Source organism: Halichoeres trimaculatus, unplaced genomic scaffold (genome assembly GCF_033239565.1).
Source record: "Halichoeres trimaculatus isolate MK-OKI-2021-1 unplaced genomic scaffold, fHalTri1.1 fHalTri1_scaffold_13, whole genome shotgun sequence".
Classification (NCBI taxonomy): Eukaryota; Metazoa; Chordata; class Actinopteri; order Labriformes; family Labridae; genus Halichoeres; species Halichoeres trimaculatus.
The window spans coordinates 32,600,965-32,614,958 of NW_027437191.1; the positions used below are offsets into that span (position 1 = coordinate 32,600,965).

At 40.8% G+C, this 13,994-nt stretch overlaps 1 protein-coding gene across 4 annotated transcripts in view; it reads left to right on the forward strand.

Annotated features, from left to right (window-relative positions):
- The window catches only part of wasf1 (WASP family member 1), a 118,251-nt gene that overhangs the window by 96 nt on the left and 104,161 nt on the right, over positions 1-13,994 (forward strand). For 2 of the 4 annotated variants that reach the window (XM_074684940.1, XM_074684943.1), the window contains exon 1: positions 3-365. The exons of 1 other annotated variant lie outside the window; for it this stretch is intronic. The gene's annotated coding sequence lies outside the window, so the exon portion shown is untranslated. Of the gene's footprint in view, positions 1-2; positions 366-13,994 lie in introns of those variants that run through there. One more of the 4 variants, XM_074684941.1, reaches the window with a different exon arrangement.

Below are 13,994 nucleotides of genomic sequence, written 5' to 3' on the forward strand. Positions count from 1 at the left end.
GTACCATTATAACAGGGGCAATTTCTCTTCAGTACCCGTCAGCGACACGCGTTTCTCGGGAAGCGATATTTTTTGTTGCATGTGGGTAAAGCTAACATGGTTTTATTTCCGTTACGAAACCTGTTGTAAGCATCACCGGACCAGGATAAAAGCCAATTCAACCCCTCTCCACCCTGAGATTCCCTTTGGAAGGAGGTGCCTGAGTTCTTCTCCGCCGCCGCCTCTTCCAGGAGGAGTACATTTGATATCAGAGACAGGACAATCATGGACCCGACCCGGGGATTTAAACGCTTGGACACGGTGGCACGCTTTGCTGTTCAGGGATGATGGGAAGGAAATAAGAGGGATTTTATCAAACGTATCAGGTAATTTCAGACACGCTGCTAACATCTCATTTTAACTTTAAATTACACTTTAAGAACGTTACGCTCATGTTTCTGCAAAACTCGCTCAAACCGAGTCACCATATTGTAACCAGACTTTAAATACAGCCTGTTGTTGTAGTTTAACACTTAAACAGGAGCTGGTTGTCTCATAGCGGTCTGGGTAATTTAACACTGCCTGACCATCACTGACCCTGTGCAGTCTGCAGGTGACAACATGTGATGACAACGTAAGGACTCAAATGTAGAAGCAACACATAAAATTACGACCAAAAAATGCAACGGGGGTTGCTTGGACAAGGTTGCAAAGCTTCCACATCTGCACAAGCTCCCACTGCAGCGTCTTGACACATCCAAGAAATATCATGTGAGTGGGGAAACCGTGGAGCTAATATTTGCAATGCGACACATTTCTCCCAGAAAAAAAAAAAAAAAAAAAACACCAAACGTCTCCTCTTTGAAGTTTTCCTTTCAGTTATCTTGTGTTCTGTGCCTGGTACAGTGTGATAACACAAAACGTTTACATCAGCACGGCGTGATTTAATTCTCCCACTATGAATGCATTGACTTGTCTCACAGAAGACAGAGAGGGGATAGGGGCTGGGGTCTACTCCAGCCAGCTTGGTTTGCAGTCATGGGGGATGGTAGCCTTCAGCCCAGTGAAAATCATGCTTGTGAAATTTGAAACCGTCTTTGTACTACTTCAAGTACAGCAAAGAGAAGTGGACACAAAGAGGAACAGTTGCGTTTAATTCCTATTTGTTGCATTGAATCCTGCAGGGTCAAACACTGAACTGCATTTATAATCACACCATGGGTACATACAGTGTTGGGGTGCTGCAGGAATGCCTTTTTTTGTTTACAGTGCAGCAGCAAGCATCACGTTTCATAATTGGTCTGTCAGAATAAAGTAGTAAAGTAGGAGCAGCCTGTAGTGGAAATGTGTTAAGAGCTGTAGTGATGAATGAAACATCAGCTGCAGAGTCATTGATAAAAGTCTGCTGCTCCTGACGGCAGATTACTGGGTCGGCTTGTGCCTCGTGTATGAAAACAACAGTCAAGTGCAACGATAAGCCGCAGAAGACACAAACATGGAGCGAATGCTGTGAGGATGTAGAGGCTGCTTGGGAGATGAGCACGAGCTGGTGGAGTCATGTGTTTGCTGTGTAACGAGGTTAGAGAGGTACTTTCTCCAGGTCGAGATAGACTGATATAGTTTCTTCAGGGCCGATACCGATGTCGATAATCAAGGAAGCCGATAACCGATATTCGTGACCAATATTTCTTTTAACGTCTTTAAGCATATTTTTATAAAACAGCTCCCAGGCTCAGCAGCTGTCTTATCAAGTTAAGTGAAAACTTAAAACAATAAATAGCTCCTTAAGTTTTCGACAGGAAGTCAAGTTTCCAAAAAAATGTCTCAGTGTGTCACCATAGACTGTAAAAAAAAATGGACATCCGCTTCTCGGCTCAAAGTGAGGTCTCCACAAAAACTGCTCCCCCTGGTGACTGGCTGCAGTATAGGTTTAAAAATACGGCTTTCCAGTCATTCCAGATGGGCTGTGGTCAAACTTTAAAAAATTATTACACCTCGTAGAAATGTTTCTCACGTCCGATTGTTGTGGTGATTTGGAGATATTATTTGGCTGTCTTGTATTCAGGTCCTCTTTTTTTCTGAAAAGTTTCGTTTTCGTTAGTTATACGAGGTTAAAAAAGAGGCTTTACGTAACATTTAACGATGATTGACAGCTGCCGTTCTCGTGTATTTTTTTCTGGGATCGTAAAATATGTTGGGAGGTAGAGTCAGGAAGTGATTAGACTCTTGAAAGAAAAAAAAATATTATTTTTGTCACCCAGCTCCACTCAGATTCTCCCAGAATCCCTTATCGTCTCTACTGCGCAGTATCTGGCTCCAAACTGCTACAATGGTGGCGCCTGAGACGGCGGTATTTTGGCTTCAAAACTGTACAATGATAAATGCAGGAGCCATGCTGTCCACTCTGTATACAGTCTATGTGTGTCACCAGTCAGATGGTGCTGTGGGTGTGACGATGCTAGAGACAGAGTAGCGACTGCAGACAGGGAGGTGCAGCTGTATTGGAGCCAAAAAAACACAGTCTGAAATTTAATTTCTTAAAGGCTGCGGGATTAAAAAAAAAGGTGATGCCATAACACCTTAAAATGCTAAATATCGGCACTGATAAACAGTCTTTCCCTAATTTTTAATACTGAAATTTAGACATCAAGTCAGTGTAAACTAGGGATAGGCTGATTATCGGCGCCGTTATTTGGTATTTTGAGGTTTATCGGCATCAGCCTCTTTTTGGCAAATAAGAAATCAATAGGAAACTGGGTTATTTTGGCTTTTCGGATGCAGCCACACCGCTCCGTCTGCAGTCATTACTCTTACTGTGTTCCATTTACATCGGACCTGGGAAGTGAAGAGTGGGAATGACATCATCTCCGAGTTAAAAGCGTTCCAGTCGCCAAGTCAGAAAAACGTAGCCACAACAAAAAAGATTTCTGTATATAAACATCGAATATTACTATGTATATGGCTGTTTTATAGCGACTAACACTAGAATAGGATAGAATAGAACTTTATTGTCATCGTAACAAGTACAACAAAATTGAAGTCACAGCAGCAATCAAGAAAACCAAAGTAAGAAAGTGTATAGAAAGTGTAAAAAGGTCCATAAGAAAACAGATGCTGACAGCTTGTCCATCATTGTCCAGTCAGCCAGCCTCCACCTCCACAGGGTCCAGGACTGAGCTTCTTCAGCAGTCTGTTCAGTCTCTGTCTCCTGGATCCTGTCTGCTCACAGCAGGTGAAGCTCTTCCAGTGTGGCGTCGGTGTCTGGTGTTAGCTCTGTGACTAGCATGATGCTACTCTGCCCTCTGGTATTCTCTGTGTTGCTGGGTTAGCACGGCTAGCTTGTCCATCTTATTGGAGATAGATCTTACGTTCCCAATAACGATGGATGGAAGGACAGGTCCATGTCGTCACTTCTTAGCTCACACCTGAGAACCAGCATGTCGTCCTCACCTCCTTCTCCTCACCTTGTGGGAAACATCTGGCCTAGCACCAGTTAGCATGGTTACATGTAGGATCTCCAGACAAACACAGGAGCAAAAATAGTAAAAATATCGCTGAAGACAAAACCAGTTTGGTGTCCATGACCAACAAATGAACCATACAAAGTAATGACCCACTACAAATACAAAGATTACGAAAAGGAGACGAAAAAATTACAAGAAACGGACAAAAGAGAGAGAGCTGCTGCAAAAGGCAGCCATCGCCAACAGGGCGGCGCCTAGTCAGGAATGCTAAAACTTCACTTTTGTTGCAAATGAATATCGGCTCCAAATATAGGTTATTGATATTGCTACAAATTAGCAATGTTGAGCCAATTAAATCCTGGAAAAGTTATGTATAGCTCTGATTGGATCTGCACTAAAAACCTGCTTGAATACTTTGGTTTCTAACAGCTCCGACTCCCAGGACAAAATGCTCTGAATGGCTGCGCAGCTGTTACATCTATCAGTCTGCAACCATTCAAAATGTCGCATGACTTAGCAGAAGCTACAGGCTGAGCTTCAACACAGCTCCCTCTCATATCCTGTATATAAGAGATATTTCACCTTTAAGGCGTAACCCTGGGTCTTTTCCTGATCACATTCACCCCTGCTCAGCTCTGATTGGACGTTTCCTGTGGCTTGAGTCAAGCCGCTTCCTCCGGGCTGTTTCTGAGTTTGCAGGAAAACTTTCGCACAGGTATCCGTGTAACCTGCCCTTTAGAGCCTGAACTGTATTAATAGCGCTCGCTTTATCCAACAAATAGCCTTAGCTACAGGTGTGCTCCCAGAGCACAGCAAAACATATTTCTTTGGTTTTATCTGTTGTTGTTTGTGAGCCCTATTGCTATGAGGGATGACATTCCTGCACAGTTTGCACTTCTCATGTTTTCCTCTGCGTTTCAGAGGCCCTCGTGATAGAAGAGCTTTGGCACGAGTCCTGCGGGGGCTTTTGGACCTCTCTTTATTTGTTGACACGGCTCTGATCCTCTGCCAGTCTCTGCTTTTCTCATCCTAGAAAGAAGAATCTCTCTTTCTTTTTTTTCTGTTGCTCCTCTTTGTGTTTCTCCTCAGAGGTGGTGAGGGGGTGACAGGGAGGGACACAGAGACTCACACAGGGCGTAATGAAAGGGCACGTAGTGAGAGGACAGGAATATGAGTGATAGCAGCCTGGCGTGAAGAGGAGGTGGACCAAGGATTCTGGGAAAGGCAGGGAAAGTGTATATGAGTGTGTGCCATTTAGTGGCTCCACAGACAGACCTTCTATCTCTCAGCTGTTAGGATGCTCCAGAGGCTCAGGCACACAGCAGCTATTGTTCTTCCCCTTGGCACGGCGTACAGCTCTATAATGCTGCTTCTGTCCCCGAGCTGAACTGGCCTGACAGTGGACACAGTGAGCCAGGCTGACTGGTGCTCCTTGTGCCGTTTCACTACTGCCTCCACCACCTTCTGCCCTGCTTTGACTATCTTTCTGTCCATCCTCAGTTTGTGTGTTGGAGTGTCTTTTTCTATTTCTTTCCCACTTTCTTAACCAAATTTTTACTCTGGATCTTCATCGTCTTCTCTGTGTATCCTCTCAACTGTTTTCCTAATTTTACAGCACCATCTGTGTGCTCAGACTCTCTAAAGTATGGGTTATAAACTTCATTGTAAAAGCAGTTAAAAATCAAAATAAGTGGTTTACGAAAGATGCATTAAGTATAGACCAATTTAGCAAATTTTAGTACAATTTTTAAACTTGAATGACCAAACTTTAAAGGTTCAAAAGCATAAAACTTCTATTTACAAGAAGGGCTGCCTCATCAAAGTCCGCTACAATGGAGAATACAGAGAACATGACTGTGACTTCAGTTACTTTTTGGTGTGACCTTTTAGTTGTTTTGGTCTGACACAGCCCTTTAACATCCCACCATTGGTTAAAATTATTATCGAAAAGAGAGATCGCTGAAGTTACATGTCATGGATTATACAGGCGGTCCTCGAGTTACCAATGAATTCTGTCCCTAAGGCGTGTCGTAACCCGAAAATCTCTAAATAACTATCCGAATACATGTTTTATACTTAGGGATGGGTACCGATTTAGGTACTTTTATAGGTACCGATCGAATTCTGTCGAAGGTACCAGGTGACGTTTCACGTAAAATCAAAAGGTACCATGTTTGTGACAATGTGAGGGAGTGGAAGAGTAGGTGATTTTCCATGCTGGACACGAACACAGCATTACAAGGTTATATATTGAAGAAAGAACATGTTAGCTTTAAAAAAAACTACATTTTATTATTAAACAATTTAATATTTTTTTACCTCATAAACACACAAATGTACCTGGCAATTGGTACCGTTGAGTATCGATACCAATTGCCAGGTACAGGGCATTGGTACCGTATTGTTTCAAATGTTAAAGGTACCCATCTCTAATTATACTTCATATTCATGGGAAAATAGTACAGAAAATTAAAATAGACATTTCAGAAAAAAGGGGAGGATACCAAAAAAATTGCAGAGCACAAACACAGACAATCTGCACTATGACGCGATGCTGATGACCGTGTAGCTGTGTATTCACACGCACTCCGCGTCAAATACTAGTACACGTCATAGGAGCTTACGAACAGAGCGGCGTAACTTCAAAACCTTCTCTATTTTCTTACGTACATATATTTATTGGCGTCGTAAAGTCAAAATGACGTAAGTCAAGGACCTTTGTACATCATGGGTTGGGTACCTTTCACATCTGAAATGATAGGGCACCAATGCCCGGTACCTGGCAATCAGTATCAGTACATTTTGTTTCCGTGTTCATGTCCAGCATGGAAAAACACCATCTCTTCCACTTTCTCAAAGCTACAATGAAAGTACCAAGTGCCATTTGATTTCAAGTGAATCAGTACTTGGTACCACAGATAGAATTTGGTTGGTACCTGTAAAAGTACCTAATTCAATACCCATCCCTAGTACACAGGCTTGTGCTCTTGGGCACCATTTATACGACATCGTTTCATCTGAAAACGCTAAAACGAAGTGAAAAAAAATCAGCGTTTTCACGGAAATGCTGATGGGCTGAAAAACGCTGTAGTAAGCATGCCAGGCCTGTAGGTGGTGCTATAACTATCTTATCCAGAAGCCACTTTGAGAACATCCCCACTGAAGTAGAGTTGAGACCATCATCTGGTGTATTGGCAAATACTAAGTGCAGAAGTGGAGGAACAGATGCTAATTTTTTTGAAAGACAGTCAGCAGATTAAGCAGCACAACGGTTCAGAAAAATTCCTCTCTGGAGGCCATTTTCAGAAGTTTATGTTTAGGTCGACTGAAACTCCTTTCTGTGTAAAAGCGAGGCTGGAATGCAACAAAACTTTTGCGTTTCACTCTAAATCCGTTGTCATGTAAACGGCCCTTTAGATGTGGTCACACTGGCAACCTGTACTTTGCTTAAGCACAACTCAGCCCCAAAGTCCAGATCCTTTGACCGCAAGGGTACCGTACTTCAGCACAGTTCACTTCATGCATGAGTACAAGCACATGGACATCGCTGTGACTGCTCCTGTCCACCATCACTTTAAACAAAAGCGGGGATGTTGGAGGGCTGTGTCGCACCAAAATGACTTAACATAAACCAAAAAGTCTCTAAAGCTGTAGCAGTGCTCTCTGTTTCTTGTTGTGCTGACTCTGATGAGATCACACTTTGTGTAAACAGACGCTCCATGATGACATAGGCGAGCCATGAATGTGCCTTAAATCTGGTTCATATTAAAGTAGTGTGACCACTGGCTGTACTCTTCACTGGGGAAACGGTGCTGCAGGGGGGCAATTGTGCTTGAGTACGGCACAGTTCGAATAGCCAGTGCCCTAACATGAAGTGTACCATGCTAAGGAACACTCATCAAAGTGTGCCAAAGCAGAGAAGTGTACTGTACTTGTGGTCACACTGGCCAAACGAACTGGACTGTAGGGTTGAAGTGTGCTTGGGTGCGGTACAGATGGCCATTGTAACATCGCCCTTAAAGGTGACTTGCTGTTCTGTACTTGGGTAAATTATTTGTATTAAGGGTGGCAAGGAGTTTTTATACACATTTGTATAACTAGGGGCACTGCTGTTGTGGTGGGCAGAGGAAAAGCTTAAAAGATGATCTAAAGTTAGCTTGAGGCCATCCGTACCGTGCCGTCTGATTAAGTATGATTGTCTTTTGTTCATATGCCGTCACCTTGCATGGCCTGTCATCATCATCATGCCAAGAAGCACAGTCTCATCAGTCAGCTTGATGAAAAACACAGGGAACATGGCTATTACTTTAGCTACTGTTTGGCTAACGTTAAGTTGTTTTGGTCCGGTACAGCCCTCTAACACCCACGCCATTGTTTAAGTGGATTGTCAAGAGGAGCGGTCGTGGATTATGTGTCATGGGTGTGCTTGTGCATGTAGGGTATGAACTGGACCTTAGGATTGTGTGTGCTTAGACAGTACGGTACGGTGCACGGTACAGATGTTCAATGTGAGCATTTCCAACATGGTGACTGACATGATTGGGCTTCTAACGCCTCTTTTGAAACCAGTTGCGTGACATCTCTTTGACCATCCCTGTGACTCTTTTTGAAGTCCACTTAACTTCGGCGATGATGAAAGATCAACGCAATTAGATTCCCTTTTGAAATTTAATAACTGAAGTACTGTCCCTCTCGTCACCTTTTAACTACCTCATTTTTATTCTCCTCCATCTAATACCTGCCTCCTCGGCTCTCTCACCTTCTCCGTTTCATTCTGTCACAGCGTGTCACCCAGAGGAGGAGAGGGCGTTGACAGGATTTCTCAGTGAGCTGACAGGAAATCTCTGAAACAGACCTGTCTGACTTTGTATCTGCTGCTGCCAACGGGACAAAGAAAGGGGGAGAGGTCCCATTAGAGCACAGAGCAGCTTTTACTCAATTTCAGACGCAAAAACTCAACCCTGCCTCTTTTTTTAATTACCCCTGACTCTACATCTTCTCTTCTATCACTTCCTTTTTATTTTCTTAGCCTCCGTTTGTGCACAGTGTTGTGTTTTACAGTGATGCAACACCTCGGCTGCCAGCTACTTCAATCCCAGCTGCTGTGTCACTCAGCGCATCATGGCAGGCTCTGGTGGGTTTTGCAAAGATTTGTCTTGCTTTTATGATGTCAGGCTTGCAATATTTCTTATATGTAAGCTCTGGAGCTATAAGAAGAAGGGAAATGCACGATTTACAAACAGGAAGAAGAATGTAGTGATTTTTGCAGGAGAAATTCAGGGTTTTTGTTTTGTGTCTTCACAGTCTGAGTATGGTTGAGAGTTATTAGCACGTAAATGCATTATCTTACGACAGCCTCCTCAGTGGCTCCAGGCTGTTTTTGTGCAAACCAAATAAAGAGTCTTTAACCGACTCGCCTGTCGGTAATAGAAAGGTATTTGGAAAATCAAGCTAGGTGGTGTCCTGTGACTGACCCGGCTCTTTGTCTGCACTGACAGCCAAAATGAGCCACACAATGGAGTGAGCTATGGGATGTCAAGGCCACTCCCTCGGTGTCGTGTGTACGTTTGGACGGCAAACGTAGCCTGATAGCTTCCTCAGCACAATGGAGCCTTGTGTTAGTCTGCTGCAGGAGTTAGGGAACTGGATACAGGGATCTCCTCGGTGGATGTGAGTGTGAAAACAGCGTCCACGTTAAGGGAATTCTCTGTGTTAGAAAAGCAATAACAATGTGATGCACCTGCTCTTTCAGGTCAGTGTTCTCTATCCTGTAGCTCAGGAGTCTGCAACTTTTACTGTAACAGAAGACATTAAGCCTCAGCTCTGCGGGATGAAAGTCATTAAGGAGACACAAAATCTATCTTCACTAGTATTATTAAGCGTTATTTGGGCTGATACTGGTATTTATTTTTATCATTTATGATTATTATTATTTACTGACAGCATATACCTTCAATGTTCCAATCTTATTTTGTTAAAAATCATTGAACAATACCTGTGAAACAATAACATCTTTATGTTTTAACTGAAACAACCAGTAAAGTGTCCGTAGTTTTAGGTCTCAGAGCAAAAAGCAACAATGTCTGGCTGTCAGACCTTCTCAGAGGTATATAAGATCAGTTTCATGTGTAAGGATGGGCTGATCACCAATCCCCCAAAATTAAGGAAATCAGCACCGATCGATCACAAATCTAATAACTACTTTAAAAAAAAAAATTTAATTTACCAAAAAATTGCATGTGTGATGTCACTTTTTGAAAGAATAATGCAAGAATTTTAAAAAAAATTGAATTTCTAAAAATCTTTTCAAATTTCAAAAAATTTTAAAAATTTGCATGAATTTGTAAAAATTTTTGAGATTTTGTGAAATTTCCAAACATTTCACGAATAAAATATACAAAATAAATAATTTTTTTTTTTGAAAAAAAAAAACAAAAAACAAATGAGTCTTAAAATAGCAAAAAATCATTTTTTTTTCAAATCAAATTTTTTTCAAAATTTGCAAAAACTATTGAGAATTTGAAAAAAATATGTTTTTTAGAAATTTTGATAAATTCGCAGAATATATAATAATTTAAAAATAATGTACAATTTCAAAAAGTTAAAACATTTAAAGAAAAATTTAAGTTTTTTTAATGTAAAAATAATTCAAAAAATTTGAAAAAGGAAGAATTTTTAAAAAAATTTACAAACATTTAACAGGTTTAATTAAAAAAAATGAAAGTTAAAAAATTAGTAAATTTGCACAATAGCAAGAAATTTAGAAATGATTTATATATGAAAAAACAAACATTTGTGCAAAAATTTAAGTTTTCTTTATAAAAAAAAAAATTAAAAAAGTGCAAAAAAGAAGAATTTTTAAAAAAATTTACAAACACTTAACATGTTTAATTAAAAAATAACCCAAAAGTAAAAAAATATAATAAATTTGCAAAATATCAAGCAATCTAGAAATGAAGTAAAGTGGAAAAAAATTAAAACATTTTAGCATAAATTTCCTTTTTTCATATTTAAAAAAATAAAAAATGTGCAAAAAAGAAGATTTTTTTAAAAAAATCTACAAACTTTTACCAGGTTAAATAAAAAAAGTAAATCCAAAAGTAAAAAAATAATAAATCAATGCAAACTCTGCAAAAATGTCATAGTTTCTGAATGAATACTTAGATTTGATGACATGTTTTGATAATATTGTCCAACTCATCATTCTGTTGTTGGTTTATTTTTCACCTCATATCAATCATGTATATTAATCCATCACGTTGTCAGTTAAATGAATCCATCCACACAGAATTAAAATCAGTATTTTCTTCCAGATTAGTCTTTTTGTAGATGTAGTTATCTTCCCAGGGCTGTAAAACTTGAGGTTAGCCACAGGTGCATGGAAAGTTGGTGGGCTGTTGATGTTGTAGGAGGTGAAGTAGAGCGGTGGCAGGCTTTATTGACAGATGGGATGAAGATTTAGTTCAACTAAGTGTTAACACAGGATTTTATTTAGTGTCAGTGTCTTTAATCATCACTACCGTAAAATTTTTTAAAGCAAAGGAGTCAAAGAGCAGCAGGTTGCAGACCCTTGCTGTTGCTCTTGATCTCTGATATTTTGCTCAATATGCAAATTTAGGAAAATTCCACCACGATGCCTAAAACAACCAGCTTCTCTTTCCTGTCACTCCTTTCTTTGACTATCAAATGCTCTCCTTCCCCTCCAGCTTGATTCCTCTCCCTCCGTTCAGCCGTCTTCTCAGCTGATGGGTTCTCATCGAGCTGGAACGGCCGCGGTCGACGTCGCGGCAGTGACGTGCGATGATTGATGGGAGCGTAAGGGAAATAAATTGGCGACAGGGCGTGTTTATCCCGTCCTCAGCTTGAAAACCTTCGTGTCAGGACCGGGACGTCCGTATTCAATTACAGACAAGCTGCGTTTTCATTAGGAGTTTCATAAGCCGCCATTTTTCTTCTCACTTCCTCTTTGGGAGAGGACGGTGAAGGATTAGAGCTGAGAATGGAGCAGAAAATAACAGATGCAGTAGGTTTTTGTTTCAGTTATTAGGTTTGCATCGAGCTGCGCAGGCCGGCCTGTCTCCCCTTTCATTTCCCTGTTTGTTTATCACAAATTGTCCAAAAAAGTGTCGAACAAATAATGCCAGAAGAAGAAAAGAGCGAGGGCACAGCTTCTAAAGCGATTAGGAGAAAGGCTGCGAAAAGAGAGCAGGAGGGGAAGTAGCCTCTTAGCGTCCCAGTGTGTTAGTCCACAATTTCACAGCGGGGGGTTTCCGCGCGCACAGACAACTACCGCCTTCAATTAGGAGCCAATATTTGGCCGTTCATTTACAGCTCACAGCGAGGATCCGGCTCCGCTTTGGATTTGCATGAAGCTCGTCTGATTCGTGCTGGATGAAAGCCCAGCGGAGGCCGCGAGCGGACGCTTCTCAGAGGAGAAGATCGGAAGAGGAGCCGGCCTTTCGCTCATCTTTGAAACACCCATTCACAGGAATCTGCAGCGAGGAATCACTGCTTTCACTGCCTGTTTGGAGGGTTTTACAGGCAGTTCACACGGACGCAGCGCTGCTGCAGAGCAGGGGTCGGAGAGAGGTCATGAGATGCTTCCAGGAGAACGGAGCATCTGCTAAAGATAGGCAGTCAGCAGAGAGGGGTTGCACTCCAGTTTAGGCTCCCTCCTCCGTTTCGCCAGAAGAAAAACAAGCGCACGTGGGCTGCAGCACACTTATCCACTCTCAGGCCTCGTCGAGCTGAGTTTAACATTCACGATGTAGAGATGATGATGAAATCAAAGACCACATCTGACGTGGAGCTCGGGAAACGGTCAGAGACACAGCAGGCCCTTACATAACTGACTTTCATTTATAGACTCATGCCCACAGCTTGAGATGTGGTTATATAAGAACAGGAAATCACTCCACGTCCAGTTCTTAAATGTAAACTTAAATCTGCTCGTGCTGAGATCAGTCTGTGGATAATCTCTCTTATCTCTCGCTGTGTCTTCAGGCGGCGTCTCTTTGTCCTTGAGCAAGAGCGATGCTGCATCGCCGTGTGTGTGTGTGTGTGTGTATGAGATCACATGTGTATCCCTCTGGTGTTGTTTACTGTGCAGTATTACCCAGTGAGCTGTAACCATCCTCTCCTTGACACATATAATCTCAGCCTCTCTGTTTTATGGATTACAGATTGGCAGATCTTAAAACAGACTGACACCGTTTCTAACTCATGGTGCAGTTTTGAATGGAAAAAGAGCATGTGACCGCCCTGCTTTCACTTGGACATACATGCAAATCTAGGCAGAGCAGAGCGCTCGGCACAGGCAGGAAGAAGAAAGGAAGAATCAGCTGCACCAAAGCCATTAACGCCCACTCAGCCGCCCTGAACGCCACGGATCTATTTTAATCACACATCTGCCCCAAAGGACAACACAAGGTCTTTGTACTAGAAAGCTGGTGGGTCAGGTCAGTTTAATGTCTTTTTAATTCAGGGATGTTCAGATACCTTAGTATCCTTCTCTGAATTTACAGGTTACTGATCCACACCAGGTATAAAACACCAACATAATCCAAAACTTAAAATGAGATTATCAGCACAAATATCGGCTATTTCTCAGCTTCCTGGTCGGGTCAGACAGGGTTGATTACTGACACCTGTTCCCATGACACCACCATGCCAACTGATGAAGTTCAGCAGTGAGAGATCTGTGTTTTTCTCTGCTGAATACGATTTCTGTGATTAATTTTGTAGTGATGGTGGACACTGGTGCCTAACTGTCAGACAGAAAAAGGAGCACAAGCTAAAGGCTGACAGGGCTAAACTGTTTGTGCTAATGTATTTATAAAATCCTCCATGTGATTCCTAAGAACTGTAACAAGACTTTCAAAAAATTTGAAATCTTTTAAAACGTTTTCAAATTGCAAAAAAATTTAAAAACTAAAAAACTGGCAAAATTTTGAAACCTTTTTGAAATGTTAAAGAATGGCATAAATTTGAAAATTTTTAGAAATTAAATAAATTTTCAAAAAATTAAAAATTTATACAGTTTGCAAAAATTTTTTTTAGATTTTCAAAGGTTAAAAAATGCATTTTTTAGAGATTTTGAAATTTACTACTAAAAAAAAAACTAATACTTTGAAACGTAAAAAAAATCAAAGTTAAAAAAAATTAGAAATTTAAATAAATTTGAATACAATTTAGAAATTTAGTACATCTGCAAAAACTTGCAAAAAATGTGAAAATATTTAAAAAATCAATGTTTTGTCAATTCAAAAAAAATTGCAAAAACGTACAGAACGAAGAAATTAAAAAAATTTGCAATCATTTCTTAGTGATTCCAAAAAATCGTTTACGTTTTTTCTTTTAATATATAATGCATTTGCAAAAATGTCAGAATTTCCGAAAAAATACTTGAATTTGATACCGTATATTGATAATATGGCTCAACTCATCATTTTAGTTGTTTGCTAATGTCTTGCCACATGAGTCATGTATATTAAACCGGCATGTTGTCAGTTAAATGAATCCATCATTTGTGTATTAGTTTGTTTTTTGTTT